The following is a 24,841-nucleotide window of genomic DNA, read 5'->3' as shown; positions in this document are numbered from 1 at the left end:
AAGCATGAGTTGTTCTTCCCCACAGTCCCAGGCCATGGCAGTCTTTTCCCTACCTGGCAAGCTACAGTGTGTATTTTTAATGGAATGTGCAGGTGCAGTTGTACTCCGAGTTTCTCTTTACTTCTTGATTTAAGTCTCCACTTTATTTGTCTTTAGTGGTATAAGACAGATGATGTATAAGAGGTTGGTTGAGCAGAGAGGGATAAGATGGAGGAAAGACCAAGTGACCTTCTGAAGTTTTTCAGTGACCTTCTGAAGTTTTTCAGTGACCTTCTGAAATTTTTCAAAGTCAACTTTTTGCAGGGGATATACCAATTTAAGAGCTAGAGGGAAAAGGAAGAGTTTGAGGTAGACCAGAAAGATAGAGAAGGACAGAAATTAGCTCTTTCTCCTTTTTCCTTCCATTTTAACCACACAGTTTCATTGTTTTGGAAAGTGTGAATTTACAGCACATCAGCATAGGTGTATAAATCTAAACATGAAAATATAGCTCAAGGCCAGATAAAATTATTGTAAATAGTTGTAATTATAAATTATACATTTCTCTGATTTCTATATGTGTTTATTAGTGGATGGACAAGCTAGAAATAGATTCCAGAGTTTTTCTGCATCCTCATTATAATCCAGATGGAATTCACTCAGAATGCATAATTTTACTTTGTAGGGGTGAAAGTGCATAGGTGTTTCTGTCTTTACACTCTGTCTCACTTTTATATTTCTCTTATTCAGTTCTCTTCAACTTATTCTGGTGGATAGTGTGCTTTGTGTGCACTATTGAAGGCTGAGGAGAAAGTTGTTACAAAATGAAAGACAGAGAAGTACTTGATTTGTCACTTTTCTTTTTTTTTTTTTTAACTTTAATCTTCCTTTTGGTGCTCCATTCCTTAATTCTCTTACTTCCTAAGTGAGAGGCAAGGTGAACATAAGAACAAAAATAAGTCCATTTACTGGTAACATTTCAAAGGATGAGGGCGAAAGCATATAATGAGAAAAATCCAGTATCAAGACATAATAAAAAACAGAATGTAAATGTGTAAGCTCCCACCCAGGACAAACTATATTCTACTAACTAATTTGCCATAGATTCTTTTATCTAATTCATTATCTTCAGGATTTCCAGATAAAGCTCAAGACTGGCAGGGATAATACAATCCATTTAAAAACCTTTTTTTTTTTTATCAGTATACTGTTACTATCTTCTTTTTGATCACACCTGAGCTTTGTTCTGTGATGTTTTTAATCATCTTTATGCTTTCCTCTAAGTATCTTTCTAAGATAAAAGTTCTGGGAAAAGCAATAAATGTCACAACCAGATAAACAGAGAAGCCAGCTGATACCCACACCCCCACAGACAAAGCAGACTGGAAAGCTCCTGGGTGTTTCCCCAGCTTTCAGCAGACAAAAGCAAGTGCACTCTAGATGAAAGTAGTACAAGAGAGGTCCAGGTCCCTCCTCAGGAACTTCAGAACAGGACATGGTGAAAATGCTGTCTTGGGGGACATGTATGAAGAACATTGCATTGATCATTCTCGATAATGATCAATGCCAGTATATTAGCACTGAAACGAGCTGATTTGGATGGGAAGAGCACAAATCCTGAAGCTAATAAAAGTCCTGCTTCTGGCTCTTCCTGGCTGGGAGACTTCAGGTAGCTTTTTGCCAAACCTCTGTGGACCTCAATTCGTTCATCTGTAAAATTAAAAACCATATGACTTAATTTCTGAATATCATCTAGAGCAAGAATTGGCAAATAGTAATTGTTATGTCATGTTAAACTTACAGTATTTTGTGTTCAAGTGTATATGTTTCAGACATATTTCGTGGACAGAACTTAACTATCATCTTAACTTAAATTTTCTCTGCAAAGAAATTCTTCAACTTTAGGAATGTTCTTTGTATCTGAATTAGATTGTAATTGGATTAATTTATTTCTTTTATAACAACAATGTGGAAATTATAGGACATGAAGCAAATACCAGGGGGTTGGGATGAGCAAGAAACATTAATTCCTGTGAGCTGTATATTGTTATTTAGAATGGAATGAATATCTAGAGAATTGGCTGAAGCAGATGTCTCAGTAATTCTGAATAACACAGCTAAATATCTGTTCCTAATAAGATCATAGGCTACAGGGTTGAGTCAGTTCTATTTTTGGAAAGAGGAAGAATGATCTCCTGAAAGGCAAGGGTAGTGAGTCACCGGGATTTGAAAGTCCACATGTCATTGTCTTCTTCCATAAGTGACATTATATATAAATGACATTATATATTGCCAAATGAATTTTAAAATTCACTCTTGATAAGGTATTAAAGGAAGAACAAGGAAGACAATAGAAAATGTTGCTCTTTGACTTTGGAATATGTCTCTTATATTCATTCATAGTCTGTCAAGTCACAGTATTTTAAATAAAGAGAAGTGACCACAGTTCAGAGCTAACTGAACTGGGGGAAATATGATAATACCTGGCTTTTTCATCTGCGGACCTCTCTAGGTGAAGTTTGTTAAAATTCCTCTATGAAAGGGCTAGTCTTATCCAAAAGTATACTATCAATGATTTTATTTTTTAACTTTATCCTCTCTCTTTAGATTGTTTAACTTTATTAGTGTATCTTCAAGTGACTCTTCTGTTTTGTCCAGTTTTATCTTAATGGCATTGAAAAAAATTTTTTTTCTAGATATTATATCATTCAGCTCTTGAATTTTTATTATCAAATATAGTTTTTATTTCTCTGCTGACATTTTCTATATGTCCATTTATTAGAAAAGCATTTTACTTTATGTCTTAATCATAGAAATAATAGCCGTTTAAAAGTTATTTTATACTAATTCTACCAAGTGGGTTGAGCTGATCTTCATTAAGTTTTTTGTCTCTTGAACATGGGTATCATTTTTCTATTTAACTGTATATATTGTGATTTTGGACTATATTGTGGAGACTTTGATGTTATATGTGGTGACTATGAGTTTACTGTGTTCTTATTAAGAGTATTGATGTGTTTTTTTGGCTGATGTCTCAGTTCAGTTATTTTATCCTTAACTTGGCTGCTTTATATCCACCCTATCTATAGATAATTCATAGGTCACTGATAAATTTGGGGAGATTTATTTTCGCACTTGGGCTTCTTCTTGGTGTTTCTTTCATTTTTAAAAATTTCTTCTCTATTTCCAGCTGCTGTGGGAATGCTCAACTCTGAACTGTCATTTTTTAAGCTGGTATGATAGGGGCCTACAAGGAGTTCAAGAGCTTTAAAAGCAGGAAAGTGCTGGACCTTCTGTCAGTGCTAACTCCTTTTCAGTTTCTGCCTAATTTTGATCCTTCTACAATTCCTTTGGATTTTTTTTTTTTTTTTTTTGTATTTTATACAGGTTCATGACTGTTACCTGAAGAAAGAAAAAGGTTTTTTTTTTTTTTTTTTTTTTTTTTTTAACAAGATAAGTCCTGTTGCTAGAGGTGGAACTCCTCCATTTGGCAGCTCATACAGCTCATATTTAATGGAAACCCTGAGGGCCTAAATTTATGGTGCTTTTCTGAAGAGAAGTTGCATATGCTTTTGCTTGTAAGGGGATGCTACTACTGAGTGTAGGTCTAGTCCTTTCTTTACTATGTATCAATCCCTTCCTCTTGCTGTGGACCAGAGAATATTAGGTTAGTCTTCCTTTATTTGCATACATGAGGGCCTACTTCTCCTTTTGGCTTACAGTTCAAAGTTTAGGTCAAGTTCTGCTTTATGCACTCTCTCTCTCCCCCCCTCCCTTCCCTAAATCTAGGAATACAATAAAAGTATTTAATAGTGAATATTTTCTTGTTTGTGAAAATGAGGGCCCTTTAGACTTTCTAGGCTGCTGTACTGCTTGAACTGGAAATCGAAGTCTTCAAATTTTTATACTTGCAAACAGCACTTTACATTGAATAATTTAGTTTCTTGCACAGCTTAGATAAAGTTTTTCTTGGCAGCTTTGTTTAGACTTTTGAAATTTTTATAAATCTATTATTAACTCTTGTACTCTGATCTTTTAAAAAATTGTTAGTGCCTGCACAGGCATATTTTGTATACACCTATGATTGAATTAAACAGCAGGAAAGGTTCTGGCCCATCTGTTTGGTTCATGCTCTTGTGCCTGTCTGTAACCAGTTGTGCAATAAGGAGTAAATGTGAAACCAACTTTATAGTCTATAGTGGTAGTTTTCACCATTTCCCCCCATATATCAGGTATTTGTTGTCAATTCTAGGTCTGAATGTATCTTATATAATTAAGGTTCCAAAATATATTTCATGTGATGTGAAATAATTTTCTATTTAACCTAAACCAAGAAATATTAAAAACACTTAACAATGAATAAAGTTTATAAAAAACGATAAGAATAGATGTCATATAATTCAGGAGAACTGCTAAATTTTCAATAGTATTAATCACAGTAATAACTGCTTACTAATTGAGGTTTATGTTAGGAATACAAAAAGTCACTTATAAGCAAGAAAATATTATTTCAGCAACTTGTAATTGCACCATCCTTTTGGAGCCACTAAAAATGTTGTGTAAAGGCAGGACTCAAGATTAAATTTCTACTAAAAATATCCACATAAAGGAATAGACTTATGCATAATTTCATCCCTAGTGTCTAAAAATAAAATTAATGTTAGACTTGAAAATTTTTCTGTAAAATATTTCCTACTTTTCTATATTTCTATTCCCTCTTTCTCTTTTCCTTTCTAAAGCTACGTCAATTTTTTGGCATGCATATTGCAAGAATAATTATTCATGTATTTTGGTAATAAAATACTTAACCTAAGGAAATGAAGAATGCTTGCATTATTAAGTTTTACACTTCGATGCAGTTGAGTGAAAACTATTTGCAAACACACATAGAAAATTAATTTATGAGGCTTAGATCAGGGCTAGGTAGGTAATGAGGAACAAGTTTCTTCCTTTCTTTATTCTTTTCCTATTTCTACTTGAATATATTGTGTCCTTTTATATTGAGGAACACTACTTATACTGCATTAGTCATTTTATTAAGGATATTTGAGAATATGAGTTGGATCTTATTTAAATTTAATCTACTTTTTTTTTTTTTTTGTAATTCATACAAGTTAGCATGCCAAACATCTCCTGGTTCCCATAATAAAGTTCTGGATTTGAGGAAATTCACTTTGGTAGTTGATCTCCAGATTTCACTGAATGAAAGATCCCCAACACCAACCTTATCAGTATCACAGTGGTTATCTCTTGCTTATCTATGATAATTCCAAAAGAAACCTGTTTCTTAAGATGAGACTCTAATCAGCCCTTGGCTCTGGATATTTGGGGCATCCTCATTCTTCATTGCCTTCAGAATTTTCCCCATATCTCTTCCTGCTGATCTAAGCTGTTTACTTCTCTACTTAACAAGTAGCCACTCTCCTTTCTCCTTTAGTGTTTGGGTATTCCACAGTGGGAGAAAGCCTGATGAAACTGGGGTTGGGTCTCTAGAAATGCACATCTTTCGGTTGCTCTCCACACAGTGAATTTGTTTTTCATAAAAAGACTGGGTAAGTATGAGTTAAATATTTATTATATTTGGAACCACCTATATAGTTTTGGGTATGTGGGTCATGGACATAAAGCAGAATATGGGATTCTTCTAGACACCTATTTTTATGTCCATAAAAATCAGTTCCTTTAAGAGCACTTTTTTATTGTCTTTAGAGACTGCATATAGGATATTCTCCCTGTTGACAGTCTCCCATTTCTAGGCTATAATAAGTAATGTAAGCTTTGGCCAACAAGACCACCCTGATTATATATTAAAATCATTATGTCCACCTTGTAGTGCAATAAATTCTGTTCCAATTGCTCACTGGTTTTTACAAAGTATAATTTTATAAAATAATTCTATGTCCTCTGAGGAGTTACTACATCATTTTGAAGTCAATCAGATTGAACACACAGATATAGTTCTCAACTTCTTTTAGCATAACTGAGTTGCTTAAAATGATATAAAATATTCTGTGCAAACAAAATTAAAGTCCAACAATGAAAATGTACTTTGGCATCATTCAAAGTAGGCTAACAGTGAACCAGAAACTATTGGAAAAAAGATTATTAAGAACTATGCTATTGATGTTGCAAGTAGAATTGTAGATTAGTGGGCTGTTACCAAAAAAAAAAAAAAGTACAATTAGAAGCATTGTCTGAAAATACAGCCCAGAAAATAATTCTAGCATTGTATTCAAAGCACTTGATGAATTAGTTTGGAGGTTGAGATTATGTGAAATCTTTAGAGTGCAACTGGATGGGAATATAGATTCTGTAAATCTCTCCTTTGTGTTTGTTTTTGTATGGTTTGCTCAGGCAGGAGAATATGAGGAAGATTTATTATATTTTAAAATGCTTGTCACATAAATGTAACTGGATAATGGAGCAGTCTGAACTTTTATCTCTTCCAATCACATCCTTCAACTGTGCTCTGTCAAATACCTAATTCAAAGTCTCTTAACAGCATTCCAGGCAGACCTCAAAGCCTTCCTTTAATTTCCAGTTATTATAAGTTCAATCCAGTTGAAAACTCCAATTTTATCTCTTCCTCTGTTCTTAAGCAGTGGCTTAACTCTTTGCTAGAAGGAGCTGCTTTTTATTCTCCTTTCTTCCCCATTCATTGAATTTTAGCCACTGTGGAGATGGGCAGGCCGAGAGTGGGTGGGCAGGTCTTCTTAAATAAGGGTGTATGTGATTATATGCCCATGTTCTTGTTGTTTCCTTGGCTCACATGGTGAGCAGAGGTGCTTTCTGTGAGGCATCTGGAAGATGACTTTTTAATGAAGAACTTTGGGGCTTCTCCAAGGTCCTCTTTCCTGACTTGGGCGCTCCAACTCTGATGCAGTCTCTTCCACTCATCCATCCCCGCTCTCTATCAATGGTATAGTTTTTCAACTTTTTGAGCTTTGAACCCCTAACCTGGGGAATCAATCTCTTGTGTGGATTGTGAGCTAAAAGGAACAAACATGTCTACTAAGATGTAACTTAACCTGTTTGAAACAAACCAATGTTGGCAAAACCAAAGAATAAAGAGGTCAACTCTTCTATAGTTGTCCTGTGGTCTCTTCCCAATTCTCTTTGTTTCTATTCACATAGTTTCACAATAGATAAACAAATAAACTGTACAAGCATCTACTCCATCCTTCTCAGGAGCTGTTCACTTCCCATCCAGTCACTCCTAATCAGTGTGATTATTTTCTTGAAATGCTCTTTATTTAACTTCATAGGACTTGAGCACAGATTTCTTCTCCACTGATAATACCCTTTGTAAGAAACACAATTTCCTTTCCCTATCTCTGGTTTCAAAAATACTGTCAACCAGGCGGTGCAGCATTAATCCATGTAAACAATGTCAACTAAACTATGCCACAATATACTCTTGTTCACAGGTTTTATTCTTAAAAATTTTAGACTCTGATGGGTGTTATGATATATTATTATTTTATATGTAAAACCAAAAGATACAAATAAATTGTTCAAAATATTTCTATTTTTACCTCATATTCAGAGTCCGATTCTTCAAAATCACTTGGGATTAGAGTCATTGACAACTTTGCCTTCCCCTGAATATTGAGGAAAGAGTTGTGGAGATGAGGCATTTATTAACAGAACAGGCTTTGCAATTATACAAATTATACAAATTTGGAGAACTAGTTGTGGAGATGAGGCATTTATTAACAGAACAGGCTTTGCAATTATACAAATTTGGAGAACTAGAAACTCTGCCTTGGAGGTGTTTCTGTGATTGCTTTCTGCTGGCATTTCCCTTGTAGAAATATCTGATTGGACTAGGGTAGGGAAGAGTGGTGTCAAATCTTTCCTCCACTGTTGTCTCCAGAATCTCCTTCCATGTCCCTGGTGCTCATTCTGCTAGCTTTGAGGCTGGCTTTTTTGAATACATTGGATACATTGTGTAACATGAATATCAGTGGAAACACATCTGAACTGCTGGGCCTATGTATCTGTGAGATGGTATTGATCATAAAGGCAGTTATCTCAGACATTTAAAATATGATACAACTGTGTATCTTAAAATCAATATAATATAAAATGGGTCTTCCCTATCTGGATTCTGCATACTTAGATTCAATCAACCATGGATTAAACATATTTTTAAAAATTTGCATCTGTACTGAATATGTACAGACTTTTTTCTTGTCATTATTCCCTAAACAAGGCAGTAGGATAACTATTTGTGCAGTTATTGTACTGTATTATGTATTATAAGAATCTGGACATAATTTGAAGTTTCAGGAGGATATTATAGATAATATACAAATACCTCACCATCTTATATAAGGGACTTCAGCAACTGTGCATTTGGGTGTGCACGGAGGCTCCTCTAGCTCATCCCACACAGATTCTTGGGGATGACTATAGCCTATAGACACCATTTGCAGGGATGGTGGTTGCAGAACTTGTTTGGTCTTCTGTCCTTAAGGCCAGAGGACACTGTTTATCCTTCATTGTTGAAGACTCTATAAAATATAGATGTCTTAGTTTTCTTCCTTCTGGTTTGAGCCCTATAAACTCCCTAAAAGTAACAAGGAAATTGACTTTGCAATCTATTACATGTACAAAGAAGTAGAATTTTAAAAGATTTTAGAGAAGTTTTAATATTCTGTGAAACAATTTGGTAACAATAAGTTAACACCTTCTATGCTAATGATGAGAAAGAATAGCAGAGGAATAAGAAATCCCACATAGGAAAAGTGGTACAAAAACATACTGAAATTCATCAGGTAGTCATAGCCTGTTGCAAGGTCAGAGCACAGATATGTCAAGAAAAGATAGAAGGTTTTAAAATAGTTGTATGCTTACATAATGGCTTACCTTAGAGAATGGAGATGTTTGTAGTTTAAAAAATATATCAACTTAACACATGACACATTAATTTATTATAACAGAGCAAGGTGGAAAGATGGCATTTTTGAAATATTCATTGACATTCAACCCATATTTTCTATTGTCCACTGCTCCTTCTTCCACCCAAGCACTGGAATCTGTCTGTCATCTTGCCTCGGGGGAGAGTGTGATGGTCTCAAAATGGCAAAGATATACAAAATAATTGATTTATGAGTTTGGTTCTAGAAATATGAATATCACAGAAACAGTGGGAGGGAGAGTTTGAAATACACAAAATGTTTGAGAGCAGGTCATCAGAAAATTCATTCTGCTAGTCCAAATTTATTCTGCTGCCATCTTCTACCTTCTCTTCTTAGAACAGACCAGAGAAAAAAATCTAGGGCTAGAGAAAATGGAAAGAGTGAACAAGAGGAAGCAATCAATACTTTTCCATACTATATAACACCATTCTTTAATATAGTTTACTATATTATCAAAATAAGAGAACAAATCACATGAACTAAAAAAAAAAAACATTTCGTAAAATTCAGTATTACGGAGAGACCATGTATGGGTGTGAAAACTGGCTACATAATTTGTAACACAATACAAAAATGAAAATGTGGAACCACTTGTGGGACCCCTTGTCAAAACAGCAGAACAAACAATGTAATACAAATACTAAATTCTAGAGCTTTTCAATTTCTTTGGCAAACTGTGTTTCAATCTGTTATTGTGTTTATGTTTGCTATTTAGTGTTCTAACTGAGGAAAAATTAAAATGTAAAGTTATTACTGTGATTTTTACTGATAAATTTTATATTATGAAATGCCATTTTTAAATGTAAATATAAGAGAACTTAGCTCAAGTAGAATCAACAAAATGACACAATTCAGATTTCATAGCTCATACATGCATAAATACTTCAAAATTCTTATCAAAAGAATGAAAGTACTGGCACAAAACTGTCTTGGTAGCTTTTATTTCACTTGTTAACACATAGTTTTCCAACATTCTCCACCTTTAATATTACTGATGAGTAAGGAAAAACTCAAAGAAGAAGAAAATCTGGGTTTTTCTACCTTTTCTTTCCCTTCTATGTTGCCATTTTCAGTGATAATAATTGTCTAGCTCAGAGAAGTCATGTAAGTAAGAAATGATATGGAGAGACTCCTTGATTATTTGTAATTCTTAGAATGTCATTGCCATCCTTTTGCTTTTGAGGTAAATTGTAGCTCAAAAAGAGAACATGGTATTTTGGAACTTACAGAGAGGTATCCTTTCCCATTCATTTTCTTAGTTGTAGGTGTGAAAAGCTTATCATCTATAGGTTGAACACTTCTAATTTGAAAATATGAAATCTGGAATTTTCCAAAACATAAAAGCTTTTGAGCACCAACATGATGCCACAGGAGGAAAATTTCACAACTGACTTCAAGTAATGGGTTGTTGTTAAAAGGGAACTACAATAAAAATAGTGTATAAAATTACCTTAAGGCTGTATGTATAGAATGCATATGAAGCATAAATGAATTTTAGGTTTTGATTTGGGTCCTATTCCTAAGATATCTCAGTAGGTATATGCAACTATTCCAAAATTTTAAAAAAAATCTTAAATGCCATATACATATATCTGGTCCTCGGCATTTTGGTCTAGGGACACACAACCTGTATTGGCTTTGAGTGCATCTGAATTCCTATACATCATGGTCCACTGGCATTCTGTGCTCAAGGAGCAACACAAACTATATGCATTTGGGGAGAAAGGAATAGTAGATATGTGTAATATACATATCTGCTTTGCTCACATGCATACTCTATTCACCTACCTTTCTTAGGAAACACAATTTTTTTTTTAAAAGTGTTAATCAATTCAACATGGTGATAGAAGAATATTAAGCCAAGCATGAGGCACTTTTGAATGTGGGGCCCTGTGCAACTGCACAAAATCACTCACCCATAGAGCAAGCCCTAATAATCAACAGCCTTCTCTGAGATCTCACACAACAGTAGCATCAATCACCAGACGTATAAGTGATGAAAGATTTCCAGGATACTGTCCAAGAGCTATCAACTCACCCTTCACCTTCATGTGCTCCTGGCTGCAGTCCCAGGCACTAGGACAGATTCCCATTTCAAAAGGGCAAATTAGTCCAAATAGCCTTTAATTAGTATAAATGAAGAGAAATCAGCAGGGTAAAGATGACTGGATGATCTAATTAAATTTCAGATTTTAGTGGAAAACATTTTGGGGTGTATGCATGTCCAGTCACCTAGCCCCATTGTTGACATTAAATTGGATAGATTTCTACACTTGTGATTCCTAATCTTTTAGCTTGAGAAAGTGAATTTGGAAAAACATTAAGGTAAAGATGCATTCTTGGAGAGGGATAGATTGTGGGCATCGGAGCCAGACTGTCCAGGGTTTGAATATTGACTCCATTCCTTACCACTTAGATCATCTTGGATCAATTATTGTATATCTCTGTGAATCCATTTCTCTTTTAAAATGGAGGTAATAATATTACTGATCGCATTGATTTCTGTTAGTAGTTAAATGATATAAATGAGTTCCACATAGCAAAAAAATACTTAAAATACTGCCTAACAAATGACAAGCATTCCCATACACTAGGTACTACTATTAATAGTTTAGTTTATTAATATATTAGTTCATAAAGGAAAAAAGTAAAATTTGACATCAAATTGGATCTTAGAAGATAGTGTTGATTCAACACCATGAAATAAAACATTTTGAATATTTCAAAAAATGTAAACAGTTAAAAATATGAGTTTCTACAGGTGATTTAGAACTGGTTCACAAATTATTTTATTATTAACAAATCCAATGAAATCTATAATCTGTAAAAGCATGACATTAAATAGACTTTACAATCTGAATTCACTTTCAAATATTTTATGGATCTTCAGGACAGAAAACCTAAATCCATCTCCATTATTTGGAGAAACAGTCCATGTAAGGATAGCAAGCAGAGAAAATTACTGGAAGACTACCCAGTGACATCTATTACCGAGTCTCTACTGATCCACAGGAATGAATTTAAACATGTTACTTTAAGTCTTGACTACTTGTCACTGAGCGACCTTCAGAGGTTTGTTAGAAATGGTCCTTTTCTCCTGCTTTTCTTTGCCAATTGCCTCTGACTTAAAGCTTCTACTGCTGATGACATGTTGGTAAATGACCACAAACCATTCTAGGATTGAGGTATTATTAATCACTTCAATATAGTTACCATTTAGTATTATAAGTCATTCTCAAATTAACTGTCCAGTATTTCTACAGCAATTAGTTTCAGTTTGCTCATAATCTTTCTCAGGCTGACCTATAGTACTAGATGTGGTTGGAACTCAAGCTTGTGGAGACAGGCACAAGGTGGTGGACCTGCTTTGCATTCTGCCTAGAAATGTGGGTGAACAATGTGTGTTTTATATAAAGAAGGAGATTCATGTTAGGATAATACCTGGGTCTGGTTAAGCATGTTCAAATAGGAAAAACTATTATTAAAATAAATGAAAAGAGTATCTTGGAGTTATAGATAAGTATAATATGTAACGTGGAACATTATAAATATATTTGTATATGGATATGGCTATTGGATTTTTTTACGTGTACAAAATAGAATTCTTGTAATTTTTAGAATATATAGATATATGTAATTAAAAAGCATCTTTGTGTTTAAAAGAAACAAGGGCTCTCCACAGAATATTTTGGTGTGATATTTTGCTTAGATTTCTCTTTCTGGCATTTGGATATTTGCTTTGGAATTACTTATTTTTCAGTGCAGTTTTTCCTGATCTGGATCTCTGATGTAGGCTGCTTTTCTTCTTCCATTGAAACAGATAAGAAAAGAAATTGTGTTCCTGGTGAGAAACCAACAGCTATCTTCCCCTCCACACACATGAATCTCCAAAAGGTATTATTCTACTGTAGCAATTATTTGGAACAATAACTAGCTTCAGTGAATTAAATTCATTTTTCCCTCTTTCCCACTGGCATTTAGCTGCAGGTTAGCAGCATCCAAAAAACACCTTATTTTAGGCATTTGGTTGTCTGTTTCTTACCTCATGGAATGTACAAGCAAGAGCAAAAGATCTTAAGATTTCTTTTACTTTCTTTTCTCTCTGCTAGGTCATAAATGTGAGTCATCCTTAGGAGTTACCTAAAAAGCATAACAATGATAATTTGTTAAACTTTGGTAAAAATAAATGAAGAAAAATTCATCTACAAATGTTCAAGCTTACTATTTCTCTTCGGGTTACATGGTTTGAAACAACACAGCAGGTTCTAATATCCATGAAATAAGAATCTTAGGAGCAGAGGAAACCCATTTCTAAGGACAGTTGGAAACCACTTGTCTGAGATACTCCTGCTTAGAATAAAAGATGCCATGTGGTGACATATTTCTGGAGAACAAGATCCTTTTGGGGAACTTCACACCATTTGACAATTTATTTTTATTTGAAAAAAAATCTAAAATGGAAGATAGTTTGATCTCATAATTTAGGGTAGTACTTCAAAAGCATGTTCTTTATCTCCAAGTGAAATTCTGAAACAAGTCAGTGAGATTGGTAGAAATGACGACGGCTATGGGAAAGCTCTGAATTATTAAGCTACATTTAACTAAGGAACCAGATGGTATTTACATGAGTCAATTCCCACCCAATTGGAATCCTCAGCTGTATTTAAAGTAGAAAGATGGAGATGGCAGAAATGACCAGAATATGCTTTTGAAGAAGAGAATTCAATGTGTCCCAGGTTATGATGAAGCAATTTCAGGATAAGATTTCTGAGTGTTTATATCTTGTGTTGTCTTCATTGCATAAAATGCTTAGAACAGACAAAATATATAACATTATTATATATAATGTTAGATATATAATATATATATATAATATTATCATATATAATGTTAGATATGTAATATATATATTATTTATACATATATAAATAATGTATGATAATATATTATTATAAATAATGTTAGATATGTAATATATATATATATTATTTATACATATATAAATAATGTATGACTCTTAAAGTAAACACCAGGTAACTATAAAGAATATCTTTTGAAATATTTTATGGCATTAATATTGAAGAAAACATGATGTTCAAGAATTCTTTGTTTAAAATGAACATACTTCCAGATTCAATTGAAAACAATGGAAATGTATATGTTGAGAAAAGACTAAGGATGATTTTTGAATTTATCGAAAGCTTAGAGAATGCAAAGATATTTATAAAATATCTGCAGAAGCTTTTGGAAAGAAGTAGAATTTTGCCTAATACTTAACAGAAGTTGGAATGTTATAAGGACATTAGAATGTTATTAAATACACATAAAAAGGTTTAGATATCATACTTGAGGAATGTTATTATCAAAAGCATTTGATATTATTTATATTATCATATTGGAAAGAACAACTCTGATTTATTAAAAATGCCTTGAAGTTAGATCTTGTATTATTCATTAGAGTAGCTGAATTCCTTGTCAATCAGATAAACCAAACCATAGAGATAGAATGATAACTTTCCCTTTTAAGAAAAAGCAAGCACCATGGGGCTGGGGTATCAGCTCAGCGGTAGAACCCTTGTTTAGCACATGCGAAGCCCTGGGTTCGATCCTCAGTGCCATTAAAAAAGAAGGAAAGAAAAAAAAAAAGAAAAAGCAAGAACAAAATATATACATTTTATCTAGATTATGTTATTTAAGCATAAAAATGTAGTTACTCCTTTAGGGTACCACTGGTAATTTATGATGTAGCAGGTATCCTTTATTTAGTTATTTGTAGTATCTTCAAAATCAAAGAGTAAAAAAAATTTAAATTATTCATTGGATTAAATATTTATGTTTAATATTATATGTAATACATACTTGTATACATTTATGTCATATAATTTGTATATATTTATTTATAAATACCTATAATTATATGCCATAATTATATACAATATATTATTTTATATGAAACATTATATATTATAAGTATAAATGTTTTATATTTATAATATATACTTCATAATTATGTGTAATTATGTTTTTGTGTATGATTTGTTATGTATGCCTGAATATATAGATAATAAAACACAGGCAGAAATGCATTTTATAGTAACATTCTTGGCTCATCTGATTATATACTCCTTTGTAAACTAAAATCTTGCTGTAGTAGAAAGGATAAATTCTTTTCAAATAAACTTGTATATGACATTTATACCTAGTATGCCCCTATTATCTCCTACATCCTTTAAATTGATTACTAAATAATTATTTTAAAAAATGTACCTGGATAAGTTTAAGACTAGATTATTTTTCTAGTTTATATTATATAATTCTTAAATAGTAGTCATCTTAAAGTATAATCTTAACTTTTAAACTGAACTATTCAGTGCATCCCATGGTTTTCCTACTTTACTAAAAAAAAAAAAAAAAAGACTTGATCACTATGCAGAAAGTTTCTCGGTTTATAATTTTATTACTAAAGACGCTTTGCTTTTCTTCCGTGATTCTGCACATCAATAGCCACCTCTTTTGCCTTAAGTATCTAGACATAAATATACTGTGCAGTAGCTTGGTCTCTTTCTGTCTCAGAGGACTTTGTTCTTCTTCTTTTCTTTCTCCTATTGCCCTTGGGCTAGAGAAAGGATTAAATGCTAAAATAATTTTGGTATAAATTCTATACACCAGTAGCTTTCCATTCAGAAGAGAAAATAAGACCCATCTTTAAATACTACTAACAATACAAAAAATGAATAAGTGACTTAAAATCTTACAGATAGAATGCTGTAGAAGCTGACAGATGGAGAATTTGCTTAAATTTAGAGAAAGGGGCTTTAAAAGAGAACTAGAATTTAAATAGAAATTGGGAAGATATAACATATGTCCTCACAAAGGGAACATATGTGTTAAGTCACAGAAATAAAAAATGTTTACTGAAAACTAAACAGAAGTGTAGAGGTTACATATAAGAAAATTTTATGGGGAAATTCCGAAGTTATTGTCAGACCACATAAGTCTTAGCTCAAATATCATCACTTTTGGAAACCACTCCTGATTCCCTGAGTCTTCTGTATTTATCCTCATAAAATCAGATAGAAGATCTTGTTTGTTGGAATGGACTGGATGTTTATATCTTCCCCAAATTAATTTATTCACAATCCCATACAGTCATAGTATTAGGACGTTTGCCTCTGGGAAGTGATTAGATAATGAAGGTGGGGAGCATAAAAATGGGTTTAATGCCCTTACAAAAAGAGGCCCCAAAGAGATCACTCATCCTTTCTCCATGTATGATTATGGTGAGAATATGACAGCACATGAGCCAGGAAGTAGGTCTTTAGCAGACATTAAATCTAACAGATTCTTAATCTTGAAATATTTAGCCCGTAAAAATGTAAGAAACACTTTCTCATGTTGATAAGCTACCCAATCCATGTATTTTGTTAAAGCAGTCTGAACAGACTAGTTGATATAAATTGAATAATTGTATTTAACATGATGTAAAAAGTAAAAATATTCCTGAAGAAGGAAGTAGTATTTTGAAAATCTCAAGATTAATAAGATAAAGATGTATAGGTTGGATTGAAGTAGAAGATGAAAAATGGAAGTAAATTATAAGACTGTCACAGGAAGACAGATTACACATAAAGGGTGGCTGATCTGATCTATGCAGTATATGTGAGCCTTTGACTTGACATTAATGATATCTAATATATTAAATGATTTAAAAACAAAGTACAGTAAAATATTAAATATTAAAATTTCATAGTTGATAATTTATGTTTTGCATGTTCAAAAAATATTTAGGATAGGATTCTCTATTTTTTAAGAGACTTAAGAAACATATTAAAAGATAATTTGGGAAAAGTATCATATCCTAGACAGTGTTCTAGACTCTGGGTACACACAAATGTATAAGACCCATCTTCTCTCTTTGAGGAATTTTTAGGGTAACAGGAGAAAGAGTCAAGCAGATGATTACAGGACATTATTGTTTTGAAAAAAGCTCCAATGCATATATGTGTGTGTGTGTGTGTGTGTGTGTGTGTGTGTGTGTAATAAAATAGGTATTTTTTTCTCAAAACAGGGCTAGTTGTTGGTGGTTAGATAACATAAAATAACTTGTGAAAAGTGGAAATCTCTTCGACTGCAGAAAAATGCAATTAGGTCATTCTGGGGAAAATAAGAGCCTACTTACAAAGGCATAAGGATAAGGAAATCCATATCTCCTATATGATAAGTATAATACATTGTACAAGGAGGGGAGTTAATAGACTGTAAAGATAAGTAAGATATTAAAGTGTGCTAAAATGTTCCAATTATGTACTAAAATATAAAAGAAGCCTTTATCTGTGAAAATGACAGCATCAACTTTGTGGTTTAGAAAAGTCACTATAAGAGATAATTTAGAGCATAATTGAAGTATGGAAGATCTAAGGTAGAAAAATTATTTTTGGAGTTCAAGTAATCAGTGTAAAATTTGATGATTCTGAAATAAAGTCAAAGCTGAAGGGGTTGAGTAATAAGGGACATGTCTAATGAGGGATTACTGAAATGTGAGAGTTGATTGGAAGTGGTGTGTTGAAGAATGGGGAGAAATTATGACCAATTTTTTTTTTTGTTTCTCATTAAGGCAGTTTTTTTTTTGTCTGAAAGTTTTATGCAATTAGAGAACAAGAAGGAGGAGAAAGTTTGAGTAGATATGTTTGTAAATTTGTTTAAAAAGGTGGAATGAGTCCCATTGGAACCATCAAGTAGGGATATTCAATAAAAAATTGATCGGGTGGGAATAGAATGCAAAAGATTTATCAAAACTTTTGTTAATCAAAATATTATCTTTAGGGTAATAACATCTGTATAATATGAGAGTTTATTAGAAATTTAGAATCTGAGGTCCCATCCCAGAAATAAAGACTTACAATCTTCCTTAGACAATATTCTATATGACTCAAATGAAAATTAAATTATGAGAAGCACTAACAATAAATCCACACTTGTGTAAACATACACATGCACATACACTCGCACATTTGTGTTATCAGCATTTAGGTTATAGTAAGAACTATCAAGATGGGTAAATAGAGCATAGAAAAGTAGAAATTAGAAAACTGGCCCAAACACTAGTATTTAAAGGAAAATGGAAGAAGATGAAACTTCAGAATAATATAGGGTTATTTCAAGATGAGGAAAAAACAGAAAAAAAACAGTATATTAGAGAAGCTGAATAATAAAGGAAATGTAAGTAAAATAATTAGCTACAATGAGGAAAATTGGTGGAATGGATCTAGGCTGGGACCCTGAACTCCTCCATAGCTCAGATCTGAAGTAGTGGAAGAACAGCTGATCAGAGAAGAGGGTGACACAGTAAACACTCTAAAACTTAATATTGGGCAGCTTGAGACTTGGCGGACCTGGAATTTGGTTATTGGAGCAGGAAATAAGAAAATAATTCCTTGACTCACACTTCAGTTAGCTTTTTTTGTTGTTGTTGTTGCTGTGACCAAAAGAACTGATGAACAATTTTAGCGGGATGAGGAGTTTGTCTGGCACTCACTATTTCAGAGATCTCAGTCTGTGGATGCCTAGCTCCTTTGTTCTGGACTCAAAGTGAGGCTGAACATTATGGTGGAAGAGGAAAGCAGATAGGAACACAACCATCAGGATGCAGAGAGAGATTAATCTTGGTTCACTGGGGACAAAATATATACCCCAAAGGCATGCTTCCAGCAACCCACCTCCTCCAGCCATGTCCTACTTGCTCACAGCTATCACCCAGTTGATCCATTCAAGTGAATTAATGCACTGATTAGGTTAAGGTTTTTATAACCCAGTTATTTCACCTCTAAACTTTCTTTCATTATCTCACACATAAGCTTTTGTAGGACATTTCATATCTAAACTATAACTCTGAATAGTGACCAGTGTGAGGTCAGGGGAGAAGCATAACAGAGAAACAGTGAGAGAAAAATCCCATAAGCTTACTTCCTTTACAACAGTTGGAAAGAAAATCAGCCCAAGTTAAACAGGACAGGAGCAGCAGAGATAGGGAAGGAGCTCAAATAGTTCAGCCCAAACTGTGGGCAGAAAGATATGCTGGGCAAAGCAGCCATTTTGTGAAGTTCACACCTAGCCAGCCTTCCTAGAAAAAAATAAATCAGTAAAGCTTCTTCCCACTTAGAGATAGTAATAAAACCATAGAGAACACCTGTGAAGCAGGTTGTCTCAGTAATTTGTTCAGAAGGAAATTGTAAGGAGGTCACTGTTAGCTAAAGTCTACCAAGTCTTGTTTTCTCTCACTTCAGACAAGTGGATTAGAATGGAACTGACCCAAGAGCAAATCTATTGTAGGTGGTGCTAATCCAACCCAGTGTTCCCCACAGCCTATGCAGAAACTCAAGAGAAGATGGGCCAATTGACCTATAATGGTAACAGTCAAAACCTCGATCTGCAGCAGCCAAGGTGGAAGCTTCTGTTCCATGGAGCACACACAGATATCCTGTACCCACAGGGCCCAAAGTTGCATGAAACTACCAAGGTCTTAGCATTCTATCTATCTATCTATCTATCTATCTATCTATCTATATATATATATATATATATATATATATGATCAGGACCTTCATGATTCAGTGCAGGGATAGTAAATGCAATACGTGGACTATCCTCAGGATGAATTGGAATTGAAAGAAAAAACAATCTTTAGTATCTATAACTAAAACATACCAAGTTTTTGGCAAAGCAGACAATTGAGGAATCCCTGATTGAGCAGGTCCCATAATAACTATTTCATTATTAATGGCTCTTAAATCTTGCAGTAATCTCCATTTACCAGATTTCTTTTTGATGACAAAAATGGGAGTATTATGGGGAGATACCGAAGATTGTATATGTCCTTCCACTAATTGTTGTTTGACCAGGTCATGGGCTGCTTGTATCTTTTCTTTAGTCAGGGGCCACTGAGGAACCCGTACTGATCTTTCTGATTTCCAAGTAATTTTTATTGTCTCAGTCGCCCTTTCTGAAAATCCAACCCATGTCTGTCTGTTCCTTGATCTATTTGTATTGGTGCTGCTATACCGTGTTCTTGTTTTTCTAATCTTTTTCCTTTCCTAAAACCTTGTCTAGCCATAATAGTGGGCACATTAATTCGCATAATAGTGGGCTCAGCAATTCACAGCCTCTAATCATAGGAGCTCAGGTGAAGGTGGGCCAACTAATATTCTACTCCAGTCATGAGGATGGTACCATAGTTATCTACATCATCCAGGGTGGAGTCTTGTGCCACAGACTGCCCAGAAAAAGCCTGAATTCACAGATTCCACAGTTGCAGAGCGCCACATACTGTGCCTCTATAAAGAAGCCCCTATAGAAGGGAGTGGGTGCTCAGCATTCTGAAGCAGTTAGCAACAGCCCTGACCCCTGCACCCTGCAATCCCATGCCCATCAGAAATAGCCAGCAGATGCAACACCCTCCAAGCATGCCAACTTGGGCCTCTGCACTGATGAACAAGCTCTGCCTGGTGATAAAACCATGGTAACTGGGAAAGTAGCTCATGGACTCTATCACCTCTAGGAGGGTCCACAGCTATGAATCCAGGTGTCACCAGTCAACTCAATTTCTCATTCAAATGCATGGACATACAGAAGGTATTTTCTGAGGATAACTCCAAGTAGCCAGTGGAGAACTTCAGTACATACACAATGACAGTACACACACAAAAATGGGGCTCAGAGGACAGTATCACATAGACAACAACTACTACCCAGTGTTCCCAGATACATGCCCTGCAATTGGTACATTCCAGAGGGGGCAGTTGTCCTATACCCTCCCATGGGAAACTAACTTAGACCAGGATATCCTACACACTGTGAAATATACATAGGGTGCACATTTGTTTTGACAGCATTGTATGGAACTTCTCTTTAGGAGTATACAAAAGACTGTACCCATAATAGGCAGTAATCTGGCTGCTAAGCCAGATATTTAGGGACCATTTCCACAGACACACCAGAAAACTAATAGGTACCTGGACACACCAAAGATCAGAGGGGGCCCTTTAGAATTGTGTCAGAGGGGAGCTGATATGATCATTACCCTCACATCCAAGGAAACTTAAGGTTAAACCTGAGGAGTGGTGGGCTTCTTTAGAAGTCCCAAATACTGATAAAATCCAAATCAGGAAAACTCAATATGAAGTCTCTCTACCTCAGCATAGAATATCACAGATATCTTTAATGTCATTTTGAATCTTACAGATGTTACTTTTCATATTGAATAGGTAAATATTCCTTTATTATTTTATGTTGCAGCCCTCAACCCAATTGATTACATTTCTTCTAATATTTCAAAGCATTAGTGGATTCATTCTGTCTGCTTTTCTAGCCCAGGTTTATACTTGTTCCTCTTAGTCTCTCTTGTTCTTGCATTACCCATGCTTTCAAAAATCTCTCCCATTTTTCCTTATTTTTAGCTTAGTTTATATTATTTATTATGTGCAGTGTAATAGTAATTGTATTATCTTTAGTAAGTAATTTCTCAATAAATTCAAAAACTTTACCACAATACTAAACCTGGATTAGAGGAACTGTAGAGAACATTGTCAACAAAATTTTTCCCCTATGGGTTATAAGTTCATGGTTTCATTCTGAGATGACTGCAGTTAGTAAGGTTTAGTATCTTCTCTTGATGAAGTGTTAGATATTGGGCACAGAAGAGGATGTGTACTGAAAAGGAGTATCAATGTTTGAATGTTTTGTCCAGTCTGAAACCCTGAAGTAAAAGACACTCACTCAATAGTCCCTTGCATAAAAGTAGAAAAGATATTCATATGAAGAATCAAGGGAACAGGGAAAAAATAATACCCAAATGCCAGATTTCCTATAGTCAGTCAAAATTTCATACAGAATTGATTAAATTAAAGCTTTCTATGATAAACAAAAACTTAAAGAATTTATAACTAATCCAGCACTATAAAATACACTATATTAAATATTTCACACAGAATAACTAAAAAATAAGTATCAGAGCCAGTGTATGAATGAATCTCCATGACTAGAAGAATAGTCGATCAAAGAAGAATCATGTTTGAATTAATATTAGAAATAAATAAAAATGGCATGAAATAAAAATTATCTCTATAATAATATGGAATGTAAGTTATTTAAGCTCTTCAATCAAAGACATAGATTAGCAGAATGGATTAAAAAACAAGATCCAAATATATGTTGTTTGTAAGAGTCTTAACTGCCAGGTAAAAACACCCAAAGGATGAAGGTGAAAGGATGGAAAAATATATACCATGGAAACAGAGACTGAAAGTGAGCAGGAGTAGCTAAGCTCATACCTAACAAAACAGACTGACCAAAAGTTGATCAGAAGAGACAAAGAAGGTCACTTCATATTGGTTCAGAAAATATAATGATTGTAAATATTTATGCCCTGAATTACTGTGCACTTAAATACATAAAACAATCTGAAATCAATATTAAAAACTCAAGTAGACCCCAATACAATAATATTGGATGGTTTGAATACACCTCTCTTACCAATAGAGAGGTCATTCAGACATAAACTAAGTAAAGACTCTTAAGAGTAAAGTATATTATTAATCAAATCAACCTAATAGACATGTATGGAATATTTCATCCATCAGCCAAATTCACTTTCTTCTCAACTGCACATGAAACCATCTCTAACAAAGCAGACAGCTCAGCTATAAAACAAAATATACCTAAACAATACTGTATGGTAAATACGGCTCTTCAAACTAATGTTAAATACAAGATTTCAACAATCATAAAATTATTAAACTGAGTATCTATTTCATAATTAACAAATAATTGTGATCAATAAATTCTATGAATTGAGGACGTGGGCAATACATTCAAAACTTTATAGAATGTCCAGGTGGTAAATGTTTTCTAAACACCCAGAAACCACAAAAATGTGACAATTTCTGCTCAGAACAACTAATTTTCTTGTTTTGTTTAAAAAATTATAAATATATAATTATAAAATATATATATGGCAAGAATCACACTGAAACAATGTATTTCAACTCATAATACAGAGCCTATTTATCAATCTGTTTATTTAAAGGGATCATAAAAATAATAAGCAATATCAATAATTATAAAAATAAAGAAATTTCATATGAGAGTGTAATTTTACAGTTCTTATAATGAGATATTAAACTTTCTTATGAGAAGAAAATTACAAATTGAAATTAAAAATTCCTCTCACACCAATTTCAAGTGCATACAAAACCTACATGAAAGGTGCAACTATGCAATTTTAGAGGAAAACATAAGGAATCTTTTCATGACTTTGAGTTAGAGGATTTAAAAACTAATACATAAATGTGCTAATTGCATAATATGTGTTCAGCAAATACCATAAGGAAAGTGAAGACAGAAGCCACAACAAGGAGGAGATATCTTCAATGAACATAAATGATTTAAAGTCTAGTATTCTGAATATTTGTAGACCCCAAATAACTTATAATAATAATTATAACCACATGATTATCCAAAATTAAATGTCTAATGGTATAAAATATTGGTGAGAATATGGAACAATGGGAACTATCTTACCTGGGAATGATGGGAACGACAATTGCTACAATTCTTTGACAAACTATTATGTAGTAAAATTTAAGACAGACATCCAATAGTCCAACTCTTAGAGAAATTTCTTATGCATATGAACCAGAAGACATGTACAAACATGCTGGATGAATTGTTATCACCATAATAATTCCAAATTGGAAACAACTCATATGTCAATACACAGCAGAAGGGATAAATAAATTATGATGTCTTCATTCAACGGAATACAACAAAGTATTGACAATGCACAAAATAAAAGTATCCATTTAATAACACAGATGAATCTCAATATAATGATGAATGAAGAAGCCAGACACAAATGATTGACTGTCTGCTATTTTATTCCCTTTGTGTGAAATTTCAAACCTAGGCCAAATTAAACTGTATTTTATATAGATATATACATATATGGTAGAACAACAAAGCAGAAATGATTATAATAAAAGAAAAAATAGGCTTGTTTTAGGTGCTACTAGCCATTTGAAGGCAGGGGTGAAATGATCTTGATCCTCCATGTCTAGCACAAGCCAGGTATATAGTGGGGATGCATTTCAATCAGACGTTATGGTATCTGTAATACGTTATTGAAATTTAATTGCTGAATGCTCTGTGGTCTAACATAGTCTCTGTTTCAGGCCAAGGTTCCATACAAGACAATTACAAAAGAACCGTTTCTGATCATGCCCTCCGCTGCCTCTGCATAGATTGACGAGAGAACCCAGTATTAGTTGCCATACTCTTTTAGGCAATGGGCATTGGTAATAATTTTAAAAGACTATCCATCTTTCAGGAAGCAGAGGCAGATAAAAGAAAGAGATAATGAAAATAGGATGCCATACATTAAAACATTATTTTTCTTTATAAAGTACAGAGCATTGCTATCTTTACTCATTGATTTTGTAAAGATAAAACCGTTTAAGAACATATTGCACTGATAAAGTTATGGGTATGTGGAGGTAGGCAATTTCTGATTGAAATGTGATTTTTTGAATAAAATATAAATTGAGCAAGTTGAGGTGAGTTGTAATGCTTCAAAAATGAAAAGAATTTTAAAATCACCACTTAAAAATATTTAAAACCTTCCTGAGTCAACTGAACTTGGGGCTTTGACCTTAAAATTTTACTTTTAAAATGTAGTCTTCTGATTCATATACATGTTTGTGAAATACTATTGTTAATAATATCAAGATATAGAAAAACAAGTGTCTATTGTTAGAAATATTTATAAATTCAATGGTTGTACATCAATATGTATAATGAAATGTCACTATAAAAAATGTGAGGTTTTATGTATGTGTGTAATGGAAATTCCAAGATATTAAATGGAAATGTAGAGAAGTAGATCCACA

Source organism: Spermophilus citellus (assembly GCF_964194105.1).
Source record: "Spermophilus citellus genome assembly, chromosome: 16".
NCBI classification, from domain to species: domain Eukaryota; kingdom Metazoa; phylum Chordata; class Mammalia; order Rodentia; family Sciuridae; genus Spermophilus; species Spermophilus citellus.
Note: the sequence above shows the minus strand (reverse complement) of the source record.